The sequence below is a fragment of the Lissotriton helveticus genome, chromosome 4_1 (assembly GCF_964261635.1).
Source record: "Lissotriton helveticus chromosome 4_1, aLisHel1.1, whole genome shotgun sequence".
NCBI lineage: Eukaryota > Metazoa > Chordata > Amphibia > Caudata > Salamandridae > Lissotriton > Lissotriton helveticus.
Genome location: NC_136063.1, coordinates 2,075,304,557 through 2,075,328,896, shown reverse-complemented (window position 1 = coordinate 2,075,328,896; position 24,340 = coordinate 2,075,304,557). Strand labels below are relative to the sequence as shown.

Sequence of the window (24,340 nt, the reverse complement as noted above, 5' to 3'; positions counted from 1 at the left end):
TAAAATCCATTTCCTGCTGAGTGACCAGTTACAAAGTGAATAGTTGAGTGTACTAATTGCTGTAAATCACCTGGGAACACGCATTAGACATCATTTCCTATATGCACAGCCCATCACATGTCATTAATTCTAAATTCAGTTGGAAGAAATGTAACAAAGACATTTTTGTTCTCTGATTGAAATGTACCTCATGAGCCCGGCTTGAGATAAAGTTTGCATTGAAGTCATTTCATTTGACCATAGCTTGTGAATTACTATTATTTATTGAGCTTTGAGGTCTAGTTCATCACCTGTGCTCATTGGCAGCTACTATATGGATTTTTAACAGGCACAAAGGGGGCAGAAGAATACATGTATATTAACATTGCAGGCAGGGACGGCCTTTAGCATGGGCGAGCTGGGCCCAGGGCGCCAATTTTCTGAGGGTCTCATGAAGCTGTGTGCATTAAGCTGGTATGCCAACAGCTACGCCCATCTCATCTTGCTCCATCCTTGACTGTGTCCCTACTTGCTTGTTTTCTGTCTGATTTCCCAGTTTAAATTTGTTTTAGTCCTTCATTATCATATAGCGGGCAATGTTTTTAACACCCCATCAGCCACCTTTCTTGCCCTCACTTTACTCTCTAACCCCTGCTGGCACACAACAAGACACCCATCATCTGTGTGAGGCAGTTCAGCTATCAGTGATGTTGGTGAGCTGGGGGAGGTCTGGGGATGTTTGTGTTCAGGGGCCAGTTCTTGCTCATCCAGGTATAGACCAGTAAACACAAAAGGGACCCCCTGCTGCCTCATTTAATTCCCTACCGTCAGCAAAGGTGCCAGATTTCTTACCGCCCATGCGCAGTGCACTCTCTTAGCTAAAATGAGGCATATTTATGACAGACGTTGCATCGCATTTGCACCACAAAATGTGGTGCATGCGCGATGCATCTCCAAAATGTTTTTTATGAACTTTGCATGGTTCTTAGTGGCTTCATAAATCCGGAAAAGGCAATGCAGCGCAAAACGCAGCTTTGCATTAATCTGCCCTAGGAAGGTGTTCCATGGGTATTGCATGGCTGTTCTGACGCAACTTCCATGGATTTTAACACATTCCCAGATTTACCATGACTGGTAGCCCTGGGATAGCGTAAAAAAGATACGCCTTTTCAAGGGAGGCGTAACGAGGAGAAATGTCTTTATTTCTCCTCGTTCCTTCCTCTTTCTATTTGTGCTGCATTCTGTTGGACTGGGGCAAAGTCACAAGTTGAGGCTAACTGTGATGGACCGTGGGCAAGATAGAGGGACCAGGTCTGTCCCGCTGAATCGTTAGCTTCTCACGTCTTGCCCGAAGGGTGCCATTCACATTGTCGAGGCCCACGAGGCGGAGGCTTTTGGTGCAAGGACCGTGTTGGGCACCGCAGCTGGTTGCTGCTGTGGTGCAAAGAGTCGGTCCTCATTGGAGAGTCACATCGTCAGTACACTTAGTCTGTTGCTGTCTCTGCAAGGAGCAGGTCTCACTTGAACTGCAATTACGGATGGTCGCTCTCGATACGAACAGCATGTTCTACTTTAGCTTCATGTTGGCAGTCAATTTGTGGTGTAAGGAGGTCACTTTGCCAAAAGATAATTTAATAAACAAATAAAATGCTAAAAAACAGAAAGCAAAAATGTGAATTATGATGGAGTAGGTGCTAGTGACACACGTATTTGGTCCTCTTTAAAGTGTGATACACACGTGTGATGAAGGTAATCAAACTGTATATTAAAGCAGTAAAGAAAGTCGACGACGTTTAGATCCTATTGTGATTGTATTTTTGCATTTTATTTATACCTCAAATTACCATTTGGATTTAATTTTAGTTTGCTTGAATAGCACCATTAGGGACCAATGTTCATTCACTAACTTACTACAAGTGGCATTTTCAGACTAGCAACTTAAAATCCAACTTTACCCTTAAAGAGAATTTTAAATTACTACTCATTTGAGTGTAAATAGCATATCTCTATCTGCTGCCACACTAAGTTAGCCTTTATTATGTGTAGTACAGTGAGAGTCTAATGGACAGAGCCTTACAGCAGCGAAAAATGCCTTGAGTTTTTCACTGTTAGAACACGTAAAACTTAAAACCACATGTTCTATGTTCTTGAATGCCATGCAGCTTTCCCTATGAACCATTGGGTCTTACCCTAGGGGTGACTTATACAGGCTCCAGTGGCCGGCCACTGACATGTTTTAAAAGATTAAACAGTTGCTTTAGTGGGTGACTCAATGAGTGCTGCTGCCCATTAGTAGCATTTAATTTACATGCCCTGGGTACATGTAGTGCTATATACAAAGGACATACAAGTAGATTAATTGTACCAACTTTACACATTGACACTAAATTAAAGCATGGCTGCTCTGTGCAAAGCTACCATGGGGTTGAACAGGGGTTAATTTGGGGTTTGCTTATGCCTTGTTCTGACTAGGATTGTGGTTGCTACTTGGTCAGGGCTCACACCCCTTTCAACAAGTAACCCAATTTCTAACACTTACCATGACAAGGATTGTTGTTGCTGCTTGACCAGGGCTCACACTCCAGTCAACCAGTAACCCAATTTCTTACAGAAAAGCTTTTACGTCTCTGAAGCAATAAAATGAAGAGAAGAGACAAAATTGTGCTGTCGGCTTCCAGCCTCAGCATCCCTTTTGGAAGTGTAACGATGAGAGCTCTGATATCTTCCCTGATAGCGATGAGGAAAAGGGAAGAGACCAATCAGTCTTATTTGCAGCAGGACAAGCTGGGCTTAGACACCGAAGAGTGCCTGTGACCAGCAGTTGCGGCAACCTCCCATTACATGTTTCTATACATAATACATGCTTTAAATGTTTCAGTTGTTTTCTTCATCCTTCCTCATCACTTCTTCAGTAACCAACTGGTGTGCATGCTTGGATTACAATTAAAAAAAAAACACCAAACACTGTCTTTGCTGTTAATTTCGCCAATTACTTATTCTTTTGTCTACAATTTTCTCATGGGTTTTCTTTTCATTGCAATCTTAAACTTGGGGGCAACGTACTAAATCCTCAGTCAAGTCTCTAAATATCATGATTATTTCAATTAAACAATTACATTATCTCTTTATTTCCTGAGTCAAAGTGAGGTAACCACTACTACTTTCCCTTCCTCAAATAGAAACTAAAATTACAAGCTGAGAAAATATTTAAAAAATGATTTAATGCCAGAAAGTCAATGAGCACAAACGTTGATAACACACTTTTTCCAGACGACTTTTTTGGTCAGTCATTGTTTCACAACTCCTGTACATATATTTTTATTGCTCTGTGTTTATAGTCTAAGGCTCAGTTGGAGCACACAGGGATTATTGTAATTGTAGATTGATGTACTTTGCAATAGTACGGTGCGATAGTTCAATACGGTTATGCTTTTCCAAGTTGCACTAATAACAATAAGGAAGTATGTTAATCTGTTCTATGCTTGGCTAGGGGCTTTACCCAAGCAGACTCTTCATTTTTGCCTATCTAAAAGTCTGAAATTCATCCAAGTAAAGTGGTTGCACCTCTAAATATAAAGCCCTGTAAAGAGGAAATAGTACATATCAAAAACTTATAGTGTTGTTGTAATCTCTGCAGTTGAAAAAATGCTTATTGTGCCATATGCTTCTTTACTCTTTTTCTAATTTGTACTTTATGAAACAAATTTTAATTTCAAATTCCTATGTAAGAATCTGTGAAGTCTGCATATTATTTACGTGTATATATATGCATATATACTATTCTTCTTCCTTTATATTGCTTTGGTATATTTTAGAAGAGAAAATGTTGTGTTCTGTGTTCCTTAGGGACTAGAGACCTTCTAGCCTGTGTAATGGCATTTTTATTGTTGCTATGGAAACGTGGAATCACAGGGCTGGTCAGTTGGACTCAGCCTGCCTGGGGTTGGTTGTGTACTTCTGAACTATGAAACAAACTTCACAAAACCCCCATTTGTGTGGTATTTAAAATGTGTGTATGAGCAAATCTTTAGTAAATATGAACCAGATTACTGTGCAGAAAAAAAAACTAGGATTAGTTGTGGATGCTACTGATCAACCAGTTGAAGTGATAATTGAGGAAGTCGCTTCCTTTTAAGATGTGTGTCATGAAAAGGTCCCAGGTCATATTGTCACTATAGGTGATTAGGCCTCTTGTTAGTCACAAAAAATACATTAAGGCTTGTTTATCTGGGTAATAGTCAAGCATGTCAACATTTGCAAAGTATTATTTAAACTTGCTAGCTTCGCTACATTTGAAGCTTAAAAGGTTTTTATTTCTTTTAATGAGGTTCAGCTGCCCTGGAAATTGTTCACTCTACTGCCAAAAGGCAGGATGTTGACTGGAACTACTTGGCAGCCAACACTGTGCTCTGTGAGTTTATGACTTTACCCACGACCACAAAGAGTTGCGAGTTTGCAGCATGCCAGGCTGACTTGGTGTTGCTCGGTCCTGAAGCAAGCCTGCTACAGCCTGGATGCCATGAAGCTCTCTATCAATTAATTCTTCAATGCCCGAACATAAGGCTATTCCCCCCTAGTAGAAACAGTACTAACATGCACTTAATATACACAAATAATGTTTCAAGTGTCTCCTTAAGGGTGTGCCCTATAAGGCGAAAATCCACAAATGCACAGGACAAAATCTCTTTGGCAATATTGGGAATTCTTGATTGCAGTTAATGCAGAGGTCAACAAGGAACACGCCAAAACTACCCTGTCAGAAATTGGGTTTCTGGTTGGCAAATATATGCACCCTGTGCAAACAGTAACCACAATCCTAGTCCAAGTAATTGTGGTATTTAGTAAATGTTTACCTGTGCTCACATACTGGTAGCTTGGCACAGAGCAGTAAGGCTAAAATAAAAAGGAAATGTGTAAATTATTTGTGCACACACACACACATACAGTAACACTGTGAAAACACCACAAAAGTACTCCACACCAGTTTATCAAAAATAGCTAATATGTATCTCAGTAAAACCAGACCAAAACAATAAAAATCCAACGTACACAAGTCAAGATACGAATTTTGCTAGATTAAATCAGAATGCAGTGCTTTGAAATCAGTAGCTCCAACTGGGGCTATCTGGTTATGCTTGACCAGGACAAATCCTAAAGTTTAGTCCAACTACGATGGAGCGCGGGCCTGATACAGGAGTCAAGCAGACCCCCCGAGAGTACCTTGGATGAGTCGAAGATCATAGACCATGCATTGAGCAAAGGAGGGGAAGCATCGCTGTCGCAGGCGATGCATCGTTACTGTAGTCGAGGCAACATCATGGATGCGTCGATGTCAAGCAGCAATGTGCATCTGGCCGATGCATCGATTTTGAACCACTGGGTTGCATCAGGGTCCGGGGACAGTATGTTGCAGATGTCGGTGATGTGGTGTTCGGAGCCCTGGCAGCAGTGGTGATGTGGAGGCTCTTCATTGGCAAAATCAGACTGCGGTGTAAGTCGCAGTCGTGTGTCACATTTGGCAAGCAGTGTCTGCAGCTCCGGTGCAGTTAGCAGCGATGCATTAGTATCACAGGGAAATGCGCCGGTTTCGATCGGCGTATAGCTGTCAATGTGTTGGTTTCTTGGTTGCAGCACTAGATTCACTTCAACGGGTCTAGGTCCAGATTTTGCACCACTTGGCAGAGCAGGACTCAGGAGCCCAGGTGCTGGCAGCAAGAGGAAGGTCAAGTCTTTGATATTCCTGAGACTTACTAAACATGAAGCAAGCCCAACTAGCCCTTGGAGAACCTTCAGAGATGCAGGTTGTAAAGAGTCAAGTCCATTTCTCTCATTCCCAGGCAAGAAGCAGCAGGCTAACACAGCAAAGCATGAAGCAAAGTGACAGTCTCTCCTGGCAACAGAACAGCTTTTCTTCCTGGTAGAATGTACTCAGGTCCAGAAATGTTCTGAGTGTATGATATCAGAGGTCCAGTACTTAAACCCATTTTTGCCTATGAAGTAGGGACAGTTCAAATAAAGGTATTGTGGTACACAAGACCTTGTCTACCATGCTCTGGCTCTTGACACACTTCAAGGGTGTATTCAACTCTTTGTTTGGGGCAGGCACAGCCCTATTCAGCTGCCAGTGTCAGCTCCTCCCTCTCACTCTAACTCAGGAAGACCCATCAGCCTGGTGAAAAGCCATCATGATATGCAGGGCACACCTCAGCTTCCTTAGTGTGTGACTGTCTAGAGGGAATGCACAAAGCCCACCCCAGACATCTATTCAGAGACAGGCAGCGGCACAGAATGGTTAAAATAAGAAAATGCCAACTTTCAAAAAGTTTGTAAAAATGGAATTTTCAGACTTACAATTTAAAATCTGACTTCACCATGACTTGTGATTTTGAATTGTGAGTCCAGAGACACCAAACTCACAAAGCCATGGTGTTACCCAAACCGGACGTATATTCTAGAGACAGGCAGAGGCACAGAATGGTTAAAGTAAGAAAAGTACAACTTCACTAAAAAATATGTTTTTAAATTGAGTCCAGAAACACCAAATGTACTTTTCTTATCTTTTCCCAATTGGAATTTACACTTGTAAAGTGTCATAAGGCAGCTCCAATGCTAACCTATGAGAGATAGAACTTGCTGTAGTGAAAACACATTTAGCAGTTTTTTCACCACCAGGGCATGTAAAACTTAAAAGTACATGTCCTACCTTTTAAATACACTGCATCCTGCCCATGGGGCTACCTCATGCCTACCTTTGGTGTGATTTATATGTACTTAAAGGGAAGGTTTCAGCTTTCCAAGTAGGTGAACTTGTCAGGTCGAAATGGCAGGTTAACACTGGACACACAGGCTCTTCAGAGGCAAGTCTGAGACATGTTTTAAAGAGCTATTCATGTGGGCGATATAATCAGTGCTGCAGGCCCACTAGAAATTTTTAATTTACAGGCCCTGGGCACATACAGTGCACTGTACTAAGGACTTAAAGCAAACGTCAATCATAGACAAACCAAATGCCATTATATTTAAGACAGCGAGCACATTACACTTTAGCATTGGTCAGCAGTGAAAAGGGGCACAGAGTCCTAAAGCCAGCAAAAACGAAGTTCAGCACACAGGCAAAATAGGAGGTCAGAAAGCAAAAAGTCAGGGGAAACCATGCACAAAGAAGTCAGGTCTAAATCAGGTTTGAGAAAGATCCCAGTATAAGGTGTTCCAGGAGAAAAAATCCAACAGAAATCCTGTTAAATAAATAGACAGAAAAATCCTGGGACAAAAAGGTATCTGAATGGAAGAAGAACATAACAAAAAGTAAGGGAACAAATTCATTGCAACACCATCTACTTTAGCAACACCTTCCTCGTTTATACTCTAAGCAGAAAAGAACCTCACATTAACATGGTTAGCCTCATGTTGGATTGGGAACTTTATTGACCAAACACTGGAGAGGACATCATATTGGCTAGACGAAGACATGAATGATGTTTACAAAAAATGGCAGGTGAAGGAGGAAGAACTGCATGTTTGACATCCTTCATGACTGCACATCCAGCCAGCCACTCGGTGCACTGCATCATATACGGAACTCTCTGCTGAGCAACCGCAACCTTGCTGATGCTGGTCCTAGAATCAAGACTTCACTGCCTTCCTCCTGAAAAGCACAACAAATGAGTGAACACACTGCTGCCTCCTGTAAATATCAAAGATGTGCTGGAATCCTCTTGAAAGATACAAGGCCAAGAAGCACACCACTGTCTTCAGTGCGTCTTGCTCTCAGACCTAATGATGCCTCGCTCATCACACTTGAAGATATCCATGCTTGCTGCCTCTCATGCAGTGTTCAGCGTGCCGTGCGGCTCTCCCAGGCCCCACTTGGCTGATGATGGGGAGGGAATGCAAGCTCAGACAATCTGCCAGTGCATTATTTCCTGACCATGAGTCATCCAGGAGCAGGTCATCATCAGAAGGGGATGTCTAAGAATTCTTCACTATGTATCAAAGCAAATTAGGTGAAATAGGGAAACTTCTTCAGACGTCGTACAGATCAAACATTGTCGACAATGAGGGCATATTAAAAAATGTGGCCCACCCCTATTGGTGCCACAGCTTTTGACTTACAGGGGCATCAAATGGCACCTATGGTATCAAGTGCTATATAAAACTAGCAATGATAAAGCCAATAGTTTTGGCCTTGGTAAGCTGGGGAGATGGGTTTTTTTTAAATCATTGTAACCATACACCATAGCAGTAAAAAAAACTGCTGCTGCCATAACGTAGCGTCCATAAGCTTGAAATAAATGTATTTAAAGTAAACATAAATGAACTATCACATACCATACAATTTTAAGGGAAGGGTATGGGTGTTTCATAGTAAGCCGGTGTAATTGAAAGAGGGAAAGAAACACCAATCAATTTCAATGTATATCATAGGGAAACGTGATTCTTACTGGTGTAAAGAAAAGATACTCGTGGTTTAAATTATCATAACCAGATTACATAGTATGACCAGGCAAGATACGTTACTAAATCGAAAAAGTATCAAGAATGGAAAGGAAAAGTCATTGGAGTAATAAAGTATTGGTCCATTAGCCCTGACACTGAAGTGCACTTCTTTTTAGCTGAATGTGCATATATAACCAGGCAACCTGCAGCCCCTCAGAGTACAGGAAAGCCAATGGTTGAAGAGGGCTGATCCATGGCCTCATGTTACTGGTGTGGATGGAAATTGAATGAGAGGGACAGTTCCAGACACTAAAAGTATTGAAAGGGCTGAGCCAAAGCCACGTAAGTGCATATGAATTATATGCGCCAATGTTTTTTATATTACATGAGGGAACTAATGCTGTTTGTAAGCCAGCCCTAAAAAAGTGACTATAATTGTTATTTTAGTGGACACAAAGACCCCATATAGCTCAACCTCACGGTACAACCATGCACAGGTCAGACACACACAAAACGCAAACGTGTATTTATAGACATGTATGTCTATGAAAATATCCTAACCGTGTTTAAAGATCTTTAGATGACAGTGTTGAATTTTCTTCATTTTTTTATCTGCTGCTCTATCACATCGAGGTATGTGAGCTTCTATCCTCAGAACCTATTCCATGAATTAAAATCGTGTGTGCTGATTGGCTAGCAAAAGATGTCCTTTGTGATTTGGACGTTTCTCACTACAGTTCGCCTGCACGTACCCAGCTGAGCTAATCTCGTGTGCAGCAGCATCTTCTTCAGTCCGCCACGTTCTACAGATGTGTAAGCCTTCCTCACCTTCCGCTGCGCCCTGCTGTGTATTGCCTCGAATTGCATGTTTTACAAATGCCTGATTCCTGGAAATTCTGCAAGGCTGCCAAGCCTGATAGTTTTAAAAGCTGCGAGCACCTGTCCGCTCCGGACTGGATTGAGGTCAGTGATTTGTCGCGGAGTAATGATTTTAGCCACTACAGATGTGCTACGCTTTGCACTGCTGACCCGGAGGTGAAAGCGCGGCACCCCTCTCTCTCTCATCCCGCTCATCCTCGCAGTCATTGGACGACTGCAAATCTATTTTATGTAACACCGACAGAATGTAACTAATACTTGTAAGCAGCTTGCTGGCGGATGCATTTTTATGGAAAACTTGATTTAGAGGCATAATTTCCTGGTCGGCCATAAATGAAGGAAACACTAAATACACATGTTGCGCGTCCTGCAGTACACACACCAATATTTCCCTTAATCCTTAAGCAGCGCTGAGGGTCTGCCAATCCAACCCGAGCCGCAGATTTACAGCTTTTATTGGACAGGGAAAGACTTTTGCACGCGGAATTACAAATCCCGCTTATCGCACGTGCTCTGAGTGCAACCGCGCGTTTCTGCTCTCTGGAAGGCACAATGTAGAGTTGTGTGGCGGAAGGAAGGGGATATGGCCTAACAGAGCGGCAGACTCTGGAACTGGGGTACCAGGTTCGAGTTTCTGCGTCGGTTCAACTACTTAATTTTCCCCTGTCGTAAAAAAGTGAATCTGGCACTTTGTGCTATTTGGTGTATATGTAAAGCGCTTTAATCTTGGGCCGAGCTCGCGCCATACAAAAGTGTCAAAAATAAAAACCGCGTCAATATGCAGAATGTTTTGCTTTTATGATAGTGTTAAATATCCTTTCCGCCCCTCATTGCTTAGTACTTGCACAAAGCGCCTACTTCATTATACCAACTCTTAATACTCGAATTTATTTTAATGCTCTGTTATGCATTTATAGCTACCCAGGGCACAAGTCCTAAGAAAAGAAGTGGGGGAACTAACCTAGTTACGGAGTATGCAAGTGGCATGACGGCGCGTGACATCACAGCACGTGACATCACGGCGCATGACATCACGCCGCTTGACAATACATGTGGCATCACAGGAATTGACATATTAGGAAGTGGCATCACAAGCCACGACTCTAATATGTACGTATGATGTAAAGTGCTGCTCTTGGACGAGTAGCGCTATACAAGAATAAATAGTGGTATTAAAATTATTTCAACGTCTCCTCAGAGGTAGGAAGGGCTATATAAATTACTTTTAGTATTATGTAAATACTGGGAAAGACCAAAATATCTGACATTCCTACAGCGCATGCATATATAGTAAACAGAGACTGAACAAAGTGAAAAGTTGCCTTCTTTTTTTTAGGACTTGTGCCCTGATATTAATATATTGGTCAGCCTGGAAAACGCAGAACCAAGCTTCAAAAAGTGATTCCCAGCAGCCGTCTTGTTGCCAGGGGCTAGTGCCGAAAAGGTTCACACCGTGAACTGAGCAGTTACTTTCTTCACAAGAAGAGAGAAGTACAAGCGGTGTTACGTTTTGAAACAGGCCGACATATTGCAAAGCCGAGACCTCGCCCCAAGGCTCAGAGGAGGGATTTAGGTAGGTCGGTCGGATTACAAGATCAGCTCTTTCTCATTCTAAAGATATGAAAGTTTCTGATGAATTGGATTATTTGGAGCCCTTGTTTAATAAATGGAAACGTGGCACACACACAGCTGTCACTTTCTGAGGACTCTAAGGGAAGCGAAGCTCAGGAAATATGCCAAGATGTGTGGAGCTCAGGGTCGGACGGGCCTTTCATTCCACCGGGCAGTTCCCCGGTGGGTGGGAGCCCTCAGCTGCCGTTTTTGGAAGGAAGCCCAGGACCGCTCCTGGTGCTTGTCAATATCCCAGGCTCCTGGAGGTTAATTACAACAGGCACAGGGAAGGCTTCAAGAAATAGAGCAGTGTGGAGCTTGAGAGAAAGTGATCAGAGAGAAAATGATCAGAGAGAGTGAAGAGGAGAGAGAGATGGCTGGATGGAAGGAGAGAGATTGTGCGAGAAGGGAGCACTGCTGGTTTGAGCTACTGGCAGGTCTACTTTTGGTTGTAGGGTCGGCCATGCCAGAGCTCCAATCCATCATATCAGGGAACAGGATGCACACCTCTCATTTTACAACTTTTTCATCATTTTTCACTTGCTTTATTTTGCGTGCAAACTGGTTAGTGCCATGCCCAAAAAGCACTCTTAGATCAAAGAACCATCACAATGGGGCAACATTTTCACCCCGACCAGCTGCACTGCTGAATTGTGCCAACATAGGTGACTTCATCGCGAGCATTCTCCTTTTTTGTATTCTCCTTCAGTTCCAACTATATATTAAATCGTTTCTGTTATTATTTCTCACTACAATGTTTTGATTCCACACACGGAGTGAAACTGCTATTTCCCAAATTTCTGATGTTCCCACTGTGTCCATCCGGACCTCCTTGAAAGAACACGAATAAGGCATACTTCATTCAGGGCAGTGTTTATTCATTAAAAAACCCAATGCATTTCGTGCTGGACGGCACTTCTTCAGGGGTCACTACAATCAATAAAGAACAATCAACAGTAAATATAGCGACTGTCATTACATACATATTAATAGTTAATGCTGAACCAATTTAGTACATTTTGCAATGTATATTTCTGTTTAAAAAACAATAACAATAAACCTATTCATTTACAGAACAGCAATACTGTATCCCTTGCGCTTAAACATATAAGTGACAAACATGCATTCCCTCCTACTTCCGTTACTCTCTACCTTCAAGCTGCAGATCACGCCTGTCTCTAATGCCTCTCAGTCTCAAAGTGATGTATAAAGTTTAACAGCTCCCCTCCTAACCTCGATGACATACACCTTCATAAAATTGCAATGAAGGTTCAAAAACTTGCCCTTCACGCAACAATGATTCTCCCACATTTTGCCAAAAACACGCTCTCCCAGCCCACCAACAAAATACAGATGCATTTTGCTCAACTTCTTCCCCGTGCATTTTGACTCGATAATACTACTGATAAAGTCCATACAACCGCAGTCTGCACGTACCTGCCCTGAGCCGTTAAAACGTTCCATCCTTAGAGTGACTTCAGACCAACAGAGAGCTTCAATCCAGGCAGCAGGTTTGTACCTCCTCCGGGAGCACTCTAAAAGGGAACTTTCCTGCCATTATGTAGTAATTCAGTGCTTCCACTGTGTAAAGTTGTGTATCTGGGTCTTTTGCTGACCGTGGCGGCCAAATGTAAGAGTGCAGGGGTAGCTGCCAAATCCTCCGTGATAGTCGCAGGTAAGAGCGGGGGGGAGGCCATGCCCCAAAACTCGTGCTGCCTAGGGCGGACCGCCCTCCCACCCCCTAGCTTGCTACGCCATTTACTGTGTGGTGCCATAGGGATGAGGCAATAGCTCACCTTATGCAAGTTGTGCCGTTAACTGGTAAATCGTAGGGCCAAGTAAACCCAATCATAAAAGGCATGGTGTTGTGTTGTTTATGATGTACACACACACATTGTTAAGTGTTTGCTAAGTTCAGCACTAGACTGAGCCACCAGGAGATTATCAATTTTCATCCTTGAGTTGCACTGTGGAGCATAGTGTGCAGCTACCATAGCTGATCCTAGCTCAGAACTTATTTATAAGACATTCATTCATTATACATTTCCCACAGCGATGCAACTGTGCAACCACACACAGACACACATGGTGACACCCCTTATTCTCTACCCCAGTGGCTCCATCATTAGCACTTACATAGCAGCCATCTACCTTCTAGGCTCAATGTAATTAGGAAGTTACCCCCGGGTTATTGAGGCTCGGATGGTGTATACCTGTTTAAATGTAATTATAGTAAGCCACATATCTGCATACAGAAATATTTCAGTCAGACAAACAACTATTTTATATAGGCATGTATATCACAATTGTAAATGAAACATACAAAAGGTGATGGGAGGAATTCTAGCAATTTGTCTAATCTCTGGCAATCAATGGGGGTTTCCCTTACCCATCGTTCTTTTGCTCACCATGCTACCTCAGTTTGGACCCAGCCACATGTAAATCAGACTTTACTCAGCTCCTCATGGGAGCAGTCCAGCCTGAACTGCCAGGCCAAGTCCTCCCTGGACCAGAAACAAGCATCCTGGGACTGGTTTCAGGGTATCACCACTTATCAGCCAGGCCAGTTTGAATCCAGTGGCACAGCTAGCAACGAACCCACGTAAAAGCATACCCATGGCCACTTAGGGCGAACATAGCAAACACAACAAGATGATGGACAGAGTGTTGAAACTTTTCAACCACTCAACCACGGTCAAGAGATCTGGGTTCAATCCATCGTTCTGATGCTCACTATGCCACTCCAATTTGGACCCAGCCATATGCAAATCAGTCTTGACCCTGCTTATCATGTGAACAGTCCAGCCTGAACCACTAGGCTTGGCCAGGTCATCCCTGAACTGGAACACTAAGACCTGTTTCGCCCTCGTTATGGGCTCAACAGCCATGTTCGGCTTTGTTCCAGAACCCACGTCTGGGCATACCCATGTCATGTAGGGAAGTACATGAAATTATAACTGTATAAACATCAATATACCTATAAAACCTGTGTTGACTTTAAAGAATACTAGATAGGAGCAAATGTACTTCAGAAGTGCTCATTCTAACATCTATATATGATTTTTGCAACAATCACTTCAGGAACACATGATGCCCTAGATATTTATAGCGTAAAAAACACATTGCATTTGTAAATGAGTGCCCTCTGAGCCTTTTCAATGGGGTGTTCAAGTGGAGCAGCTATCCATGGTGAAGTGGGTGCACAGGCACATGACGCATGGGTGTGTCTGAACCTTTGTTTCCTCCAAGAATGGGTGATTCTACTACACAGGAGGAGCCTTTGGCCCATTTGCCATGGGGCCATTAGGGCCTATGATGCCTTTGATACTGTTCAGGGTATCGAGAGCAGTTGGATCTCCATACCTCCCGTAGAAGTTCCATATCTGTGAATACGCTGTCAGTCTCATTCACTATCATAATTTTTAAGGATACAATGGGCTTCAAGCCGGAGTACAATGGGGAGGACGGAAAACATTGAGACGTGGTTCCTGCGATAGCCCTTTGCATTTGTAAGCAGATTCTACGTAAGCGATGTATACGTTGTTATTCCAATGTACAGATGTAAAACCACCACTCTGATACTGAGGAGTACAGCTCCAGGCAGTGGCCTTACATCCAAGTATGAGTGCCTCTCCTACCCTACCTTTAATGGAGCATTTTAGTGCCCCATCCCATAACACTGCTTACAGCTCTCCCATAAAGCACGAGTCACTGCCTGGCTTGACAGGCAGGCTTAGAAATCCTAATATCAATATAGGCTAAAAAGAAACAGCATCTGTTCCTTGGAAAAAAAAACTCGATAATCTGAAAACATGTCAAGGAGAAACCTCGATCAATGGATAACATCTCTGCAAAATGAAATTTAGAGGTTGAGAGAAAACCTGAGTCAGAACAGAAGACCATCAACATCTCACCTGTGCTAATAGCTTACTCCATCTTTGATTGGGCAGTCGGGGAACCCTGCCCTCCTTCAAATAGTGAGCTGTAGAACCTGCTTTCTGCTTTTACTATGTGGTCCTTCCTTCCTTATATTTATTCTTGCGGTAGATGCGGTAACCCCTCTTGCACTCAATGTGCAGTCGCTACATTTTCGTTTGGACAACAACAAGGTCTCATTTTGTGCTTCTGTGGCCAAGAAAACATGGCTGCCACAATTACAAGAAACTATCCGTGGATGAAATGTGCCTTATCTTCCAGTGGATTTCTTTCAGGTAGCCAGGTAGACCCTGGTTTTAACTTCATTTGATGGGGGCAACATCTCGACGGTCGGCCACTTATTAAGTGTAAATCGGCAGTTCATTGTGCAGCTGAAAGTAGCAGCTTGCAGACGTGGCCGATATGCCATCGCGGCATCTCTCTCTTCTCTAACTTCCATGAGAGGCCCGGTCATTTTTCAAGCTGGGATGCGTGACACACCAGCAGGGCCGGACTGGTGAGTCCGGGCACCGGGCAATCCCCCGGTCGGCTGGAGGGGGTGGGGGCCGGTTTTCGAAAAAACGGGGCCGGTTTTGTGGCTGGGGGCCGATTTTCAGTCCGACCGTCACTCAGTCCGACTGTCACAGCCTGTGACGGTCGGACTGAAAATCGGCCCCCAGCCACAACATTGACACTCACTTTGTTCAGGCCAGGAGAACTTGAAGAACTTGAAGTCACCAGGTCCAGGTGTCGTGTACTCCGAGTCGTCACACATAATCATGAAGCAGACCTGCCCCGAATATTAGCGCCAGCAAGCCTGATTGACTGGTGTGCACTTGCATTGAATGTGCAACCTAACTTAAACAAACGTTTGGAGGAGGTGCCTCGGCAGCGCGCAGATTTATGCCTCCTCTGCCGCGTCTGCGTCGCATGCGCATTGGTCAATTAACTGCGCGTGACTGCCCGCAAGAGTGACGAGAGTAGCAGAGGTGGCATGACTTAAAGCGGCCATAATTTTATTCTACTGGCTAGTAGCGCCGCCTGCGGCCTAGCCCGACCCCCCTGTGTCTGCCACCAACAGCAGTAAGCAGGCCTGAGGTGAGTCAGTTTTTCCGCCCCACGAGGTTATCAGCCTAGGTAGTAGACAGTGCTGCTGTGTACTAGGGGGCCCCGTGAAAAGGACAGGACTGGGGCCGCACGTCGCACCGGGGTCTACAGGGTCTGGCTGGCGACTCCTTGAGCAGGCAACGCTTCTCTTGTATGTAGTAACTTCATCAAGGAGTTATTGCAGCCTGCAATACCTGTATAAGGCTGTAAATATGGCACCTTCCTAGACCAGACAGAGTGAGGTATGTGCGTCGGTACACACCAGCATTGATGATGTGTTTCCCAAAGACACTCACAGAATAATCACCCCCCACTCATGAGCACTGCAAATAGCAAGATAAAAAGATCCAATTATGTGCGTGCAAGTGAACAGTTCATTCAAACCTTACTGCTTTGGTACTTATCCTATTTAGGGGTATGTATGGGCACCGTAGTCAAAATCGGAGGAACCTCACCCGTAGTTGCATGTCAGTTGTTTGAATGAAATGTTAATAGTATTTCACTGTGAAGACATATGGGACGTGTTAAGCCTGCAGTGCTTCATGTTCATTCCCCTGCATGTTTAATTAAAGGTCTAGCTCTGTGTAAACATGTTAACAATATGATTGCCCCCACTGCGTCTCAGGGTCATGCTGGCATTTAGGTAACAGGACACACAGACATATATTAATTCAATTTTTAGATGAGTGTACGCAAACAAACAGACAAAAAACAAGCTTGTTTCATATGATTCTCAGGTAACTGGTCTATGCAGCTGTAGCTTAAATGTGTGGCTGTGAGGAGCGCTGATGGTGCTGAAACTAAAACTTATAGCATGCAACTCATTGTTGCAGTAGAGACTAGACCCCTCAGTGGCGAGTCTGGGCCGCCTGTGATTTCGCTCCTCTTGCTAATTACTACTTCAAGCCGATAATGAATGCCGATAATTTAAGAACCCAAACACGGTATGGATAGTCACCATTCCCGTAAGTATCCTCTTCATGATTACTCAATACTCTGAACGCTCTATGGTAATCAGGTCCCATTTCCTGGTGATTCCCTCAGGCAGCAGCTTCGACACCCCCCACCGCCCCCCACCCATTTAATCTTACACGTGTATAATGATGCAAAACTATTCACCTCCGTATTGTGGTAATATATGGAAACCAATCAGCCTTCAGCCATATAGGAACAGAGAGGGTGAAAAACAGAGTAAGTGAGAGAGAAAGCGAAAGAGAGAGAAAGAGGAAAAGAGAGAACAAGAGGAAAGGAAAGAGATAGAAAAAGAAGAAGAATGAGAAGGAGGAAGGGAAGGGAAATTGAAAGGAGGAGAGAAAGAGAAAAATAAATTGAAAGACAGAGAGTGTGAGAGAGGGAAAAATGAGTAAGTGTAGCCTATAGAGGTATAATACGTGGATCTTACGTAAGGAAATGTATGGTTTGATGGCTTTTTGTTCTGCCTTTAGGTGAAGCTACTGAAGTGGTGTCTCTCCAGTTCTATGTAGTCGTGTCATGTCCTGTGTTGGGCACACTAGTATGGTGAATAGTGTCATGGGATGACGAGCAGCCAATGAGCGTGAGGGAATCTATTCACAGGCCCATGACTGATATCTTCGCATCAATGGCATCCAGAGAAAATCATGTTTGCTATGGGATGAGTGTGCCCCAGACTGCCAATAATCTAGTAATCTCTTAGTACTACAGTGAGCTGAGGGTTGTGATTTAATCTACAATTGTTGCTGGGTACAACACCATTAGGCAGACATTGTTAAAGTTGGGGAGATCTAGGAAGAGCTGTTTCTGAGTGTCACGAGGTGTCCACTGTTGCCAGCAACACTGGATTTGGAGAACTACTAGATAAAGTGCCAAAGAAGTGATCACCCAATGGAAAAGCTGCTAGGAATCTGCAAACCCATGTCCGATCCTATCTCAATGGATGACCAGTACACATGTTGTCTACATCGATAGTGCATACTAATTGAGTGATACAAACAGACTCACTGTGCCTCTACTTGTGAGACTGTCATCCCCTTTCTGTCCTGTACGTCTAGCTATTTTCAGCATCTGCCTCTGCAAACATATGTTGGGTCCACTCCCTCGATTACAGTAATTCAACACCTCAAAATCCCTTGTCTCTGGACTCGAGTGTGTCACCATGAAATAAACGAGCAAGCATTTAAAATCCTTTCTCGTGGTCAAATCAATATATGTAGATGTTCATCCTTTTATGGGCCACTAACACCAAGGCACATATTTATCATTGTTTTACATTGTTCTTGCAGCACACAATGCAATATAGGGCAACATAAAACCTATAATGAGATTTATGAATGCACTTAAGGCGCCACCTTGCATGGCTCTGTGTGGCTTGGTAAATCTGGAGTAGTGTAAGGCAGCACAAGTCACAGCCTTGTGTTACTCTGCCCTGGGAAGGTGTTCATGGGCGGAGTGTGAGTGTTTCCATGCATCCACCCATGGATTTTGACACAACCCAGATTTACCAATAATGGCAAACCAGGGAATGCATCAAAATGCTATGTTTTTCCAGAGGAGGTGTAAAGAGGAGAAATATCTTTACTTCTCATTGTCTCCTCTTTCTAAGTGTGCTATAGCACACTCGGAAAGAGGGAAACGCACCAGAGTATTGTTTTTGTGCATAAAGGTGCCCCTTCCTGCACAAAAAAAGTTCAACCTACAATGCAGGCACCCTTGCTCCATGGAACATGGGTGCCTGCATTGGCGCAAGGCAGCACTTCGTGTGCCAGCACAAGGAGAGAACAGGAATGCGCCACATAATGTTAAATATGTTGCATTTCTGGCCTTTTCCGCAGCCTAAGGCAGCGCAGCTGCGTTGTATGACATCTTGATAAATTGTCCCCTAATCTATAAGTTTCTTTTACTGACTGCTGCTTCCAGCTGCGGCTCCTACAGGTAAGCGCGTGGGGTGGGCAGGGCGGGTGGAGGGGAGTTGACAGATGACGGAATAAGATATATTTATTTATTTTCACGATTCCGTTGTCTGTCGACTTCTGTGCCACGCCCCCCACCACGCTTACCTGCAGGAGCCATGGCTGGGTGCTTCAGCACTGACCTTGTGCTGTAAAAGCCCAAGGCACACATTGAAATCCATTACAGTTGGCAATATCTCTGTCCCAGAACCTTGGAGGTAAAGCCCCCTCAATCCCCACTCCAATCTGCTCCTGAACGAATGGGTCTCCTCAGATGAGACTTCTTGCCTTAATTCTGAAACTGCGAGCATTCTGGTGCAAAGGCCTTGGGGTGTGTGCTTTCTTAATGCAGCATTAACACTGCCTCCTCTCAACTGATTCATGAAATGCCCATCAATTAACCGCATGAACTTCCTTTGACGCATATTGCAAATTATGAATGGACGTGACTCACTGTGGTGCTTGGTACAGATGAATTTAGTCTTCACACTGCAAGTATCTCCGGGTGCTCCCTGCCACATCCTCTTTGCTTTCAGTGAGAATTCACTAATGGAAGAAAGGGCAGCAAGACACAAATCATGGCCTGGTTTTCCCACGGGGCTTTGCGCCTCTCCACAGTATACATAGAAATTAAGAAATGATCCCAAAAGCTTCCCACTGAGGCCTCTATTCATGACGTGAGGAGTGGGCTTCTCTAGTGTGGAGAGTTTTCACAGTTTTATATCCCCTTCGACACTCATGACGAGCTGGGCTCGTCATGAGGTAGCCTCCTCGCACGCTCATGACGAGCCCAGCTCGTCATGAATAAAGGGCTTTACAGATTCTCAGCGCAGGAGCAGAATATCGACCGCACGCATGCGGATATAGCGCAAACTTGACCCAAAGGTATCAGGGCACTTTACATGAGCACCAGTTGCGTTACACAAGGACACATTCATTTTTGTTGGGCACGGGGAGATTAAGTGATTTGCCCAGAATCACAGGATGTTGAGAGTCTCGACAACCCGGTTTCCCAGCTTCGAGGTCGACCGCTCTAGCCGTAAGGTCACATAATTTCCAACGTGTGGGAGTAGCACTCTGTAACCACAGATTGTCCCATTGCAATCTGCAGCTTATTTTGGGACAGATGGGAAGAACCCCCGCATTTTGTGGGGCTTAACAGGAAAAGCAAGAGGCATCCTAGTGGTGGTCGGGCTCGCTCGCTCGCTGCGCTCGCTCGCTTCGCGCTGGACGGGGGCTGGTCTGGCAAAATTTGCCAGGGCTGCTTTCAGTTCCCAGTCCGGCCCTGCACACCAGGTTGTGATTTGATAAAGCCCACTTATCCTGGAGTTAAATTACATATGTCTGGAGGTTCGAGCACTATCTGAGCAAAAGAAAAGGAGCAAAAAGCCAAAACTCAACGGGAGGCTTCCTTTTTACTGGAAGCGCTGTAGTTTTGTGATAATAGTTAAGTTTCGCTCCACCTTGGTCCCATCCAGCTTTGTTCACTGAAGAAATATTGATATTCTCCATAGAAATATTTACTACGGGGCATAGAAAATCCGCAGGAATGATGAGGATAGGCACAGGGTATGGGAGGGTGGATGTTGAATGTTCTTTCCTCGGTCAGTGTAGTAAACATGTATGTATTTAGTTTTCTTTGCATGTAAGTTTATCCTTCTTGATTTATGTTTTGTATCCTTGCGTGAATCATATTCTTGACATATTAAAATGTCCCTAGTAAGATGTTTAATTTAATAAATAGTTACTTAATGTCTTTTAAGAAAAATACTTTCAGAACAAACTATTTGTATCTGTGTTTTTCAGGTTGAACACGCCTCCATAAATCAGATTGTACTGATTTTAAGAAAACAGTATTATTTAACATGGATAAATGCCACTTATAAAACAATTACAGGGCCTGATTTAGAGCTTGGCCATGGGCAGATTACTCCTTCATAAAATTAAGTAATATCCCATGCACCTAATTGCAAGTTTTAGGAAATTTGGTTACTGGTTGAGGGTGGTGAAAGCCTACTCAAGCAGCAACCCTAATTCTTGCCATGGTGAAACACAAGAAAACCCTGAATTCACCTCTGGTAGCTTGCCACAAAGCCAGTCGTCTTAACTTAGATGCAATGTGTGAAGTATTTATGCAGCACTTCCAGCAGTAGTAAAGTGAAAACACAAAAAAAGAAAAATCCTACACGTAGAAAAACAGGGAACCGAAGAAATACAATTTTAAAGATATAAGTAAAAACAGTGCTTAAAAATACAAAGAGCCAACTGTGGCTGGCTGTTGTGCCAGACCGGGACAAAGTCACAAGTTTAGTCTGACCGTGAGGGAGCATGAGCAGCGACAAAGTTAGGCCCACTGAACAAACTACCTCTAATTCTGATGTACTGTCTGCGCGGGGTTGCTTAAAAAGACCACTTTGTCTGGTGTCGGTTCTGGTGAAGATCTGCGATAAGGCTTTGCGGGGCTTTGTGTGGCTCTACTTTGGTTCCAATAGAGCTGGCAGGTGTGTGGTGAGTCTTTGTGGGACTTTGAGATGCCTGGTATCAGTTCCAATGAGGCTGGCAGCTATTCCTCAAGCCTTTGTGGGGCTGCGCATCACTTTGCATCAGTCCAGATGGGGGCAACTGCTTGCTGGGTTGGCAGAACACCTTCAGGCTCCATCCATCCAAGTGCGGTGGCACAACTTGGGGGTCAGGAATCAGAGCAGGTAGAGTCCAGGTGTAGAGTGTGTAAGTTGTTTGGAGCCTTTTCTCTCCCTAAGGCTCTGATCAGGAGGCCAGCCAACTAGCCCTTGGAGCCACTTTGGTGGTCCTGGGTTCAAGTTGCAAGTCCAGTCCTTCTCACTTAGGCAGCTGGGCAGCGGAGAAGCAGTCCTTCTGGCAGCAGAGCAGCACAGCAGTTTTTTTGACCCATCCACAAGTCTAGGAGGCTACTGAAGAGTTGGGTCTTAGGGTCCAATATGTCTACTTGATGCCAGTCTTGAAGTAGGAGAAGGTTCTGGCGGGTTTCACCCCTCCCCCCGAAGTGTTTGTAATTGTTGTCCTCCCTGCCTGAAGGGTTGCCCCCTCCTTGCACCACAGGGATTTCAGGGGCCAGTGTTACCCCACTGGTATTAGGATATAATGCACTTGTAATTAGGCAGATAGGATATCAGTCACATTTGTAACAGAATAACCCGCCCACCACACTCTAAATCAGGTCTTTAGTTTTTAAAAGTACTATGATCCCATGAGCAGGAACCAGATGTTATTAACTGATTTTCTGTTTCCTCATTTGTTAAATTTCTCAGATGAATCTGGACATTAATTTTGAAGGCTTAGCTTTTTCTAGACAAGGATCCTTCATATGGCTCTTCTTTACTTTACTACAAAGTGGTAGTTATTGAAGTCATCCGTTCCAAAAGTTGAAGTTAGAGTAATGATAGAATTAGATGATCTTTAGAAAGTGTCTAGAAGTAAGTTATAGTAATGAGAAATTCTGCAAATATGGAGTAATTTTGGAGGGAGATAGACGATGAGCATAAGATTAAAAGAGATTTTGGGTGTGACAAAAAAAATCACATTTAGTGGGGTATTTATGGTTTGGCAGATGTGAAACCCCTGGAAAACTAAGTGCTGTCCCACCCACCAATCCAGTGATTTTCCTGCCTCATTGGGATGGTGTAGCTAGATTGCCAAGGGCCCTAACTCAAGCAGAAAAATGAACCCCCTTCCCTGTTTGGTGCATGCAATGTCTCCGATGCCCCCTCCGTGCGACGTTGCCTTTTGAAACAGTCCTCACCACAGGACAAGAGGCTTTCATTACCGACAGCAGTGCACCCACATGCCCCTGTAGCAGCTGCCATAGTAGTCCAGCCCACTGAAGCACAACAGCCTTGTGACTGCTTTTTGCTACTTAGAACTGGTGGTGGGTAAACTTTCAAACTTATGGAGCAGAGGTCCATGTTCCAAAAGTGCCCTCAGTGAGTACAACAATTGAGTCGTATATATGGCTGAGAGTTTGCTTCGAAACTACAAAATGGGAAATTAAAAATGATATTGTAATGATCTATGGCGTTTGCCTCCTGTACGGCTACCAAACATTGTAGGTTCCGATGGCAGATATATCCTTTAGGATATATTAGAATCTATTGCCTCAGACAGCATTATATACAGTGATAATGACTTCAATAAAAAATTTCAGAGAGACAATAAACACTTTCTTTGGTTCCACTGCACAAGCTGTGCCACTGATAGATATGCCACTGGTTGCAGAATCCCATGGTTTCCAAACCTGTCAGAAACCTGTACTCAGCAGCATATTCGCTACAGGACAGGTATCTACACTAATTGGAAGTCTTTCCATATTTAGGGAAGGCATTCTGAAACATATTTTTCAAGTTCTAAGCTGCCTTGTAAACCATGGTAGCTGTAAACATGAAATATGCAGAAATGTCCCTGATGCTTCAGGAGAAAACTCAGAGAAATAATAAACTAGCTTTAGGGGTTTGTTTCTGGGAAACAAAAACAATGGCCAGTGGGCCGCCATTACAGGGGAGCCAATCCTGCATTGGATTTTCTCTGCAAGTGCTAATGCTGTGCTGACGGAAGCACATTTAGTGGAAATGCTTTGCAACAATTTCAGAACGCTAAATGTGTGCTGGAGGACTTGCTGCTGGGCTGGAGGAAACCTGGCACCTGCCACCCTGGTGGATCAGCAGGGTAAGTCACCAGAGTCTAAATACCATTCATCTGAGCTGAAAAAATGAATGACTCTGTTGGCTCTTTTTGAAGGGCAGGAGTGCTGTTTTATTATTTATTCCTTAACCTTCCCTTACCACTGCTGGAGGTTTGGATACCCATTGGCATTTATTCCACTCTCCGTATTTACACTTTTTAAATGTTACTGCAGTAGCATTTTGCTAGTGAGTGTTAGACCTGTCAGCCTTTTGGTGGTTTCCCCCAAACCTCTGCCTTCCTCCTCCATTTTTGCAGATATTGTTTTTGTTGGCCTTAGGACTCTGTGCACTTTACCATTGCTAACCAGTTCTTAATTTCACATGCTCACTCCTTAATGCATGTAATATTGTGTTATCCCCTATTGGCATATTTAACTTACTTATAAGTCCCTAATAAAGTGGTACTATGTGTACCCAGGGCCTGCAAATTAAATGTTGTTAGCGGGCCTACAGCATCGATTGTGCAACCCACTTAAGTAGCCTTTTCAAAAATGTCCCACACCTTCCACTTCAGCCTGTGTGCAGTTTTAAACTGCCAGTTCGACCTAGCCAAATAAACCTTTTGCCATGCTCAAATCTACTTTTTTAATACATATAAGTCACCCCCCAGGGTTGGCCCTAAACAGACCACAGGGCAGGGTGTAGTTAAAAAGTAGGACATGCAATTTTAAGTTTTCCATGTCCTGGTAGTAAAAAAACTCTTACATTCGTTTTTCACTACGGCTAGGACTGCTTCCTCCATAGGATAACATTGGAGGTATCTTATTCCAT

The 24,340-nt window shown here is 43.8% G+C and overlaps 1 protein-coding gene across 1 annotated transcript in view; it reads left to right on the top strand.

Annotated features, from left to right (window-relative positions):
- TENM1 (teneurin transmembrane protein 1) overlaps nt 1-24,340 on the top strand; it is a 1,826,288-nt gene that overhangs the window by 729,377 nt on the left and 1,072,571 nt on the right. The window lies entirely within an intron of this gene.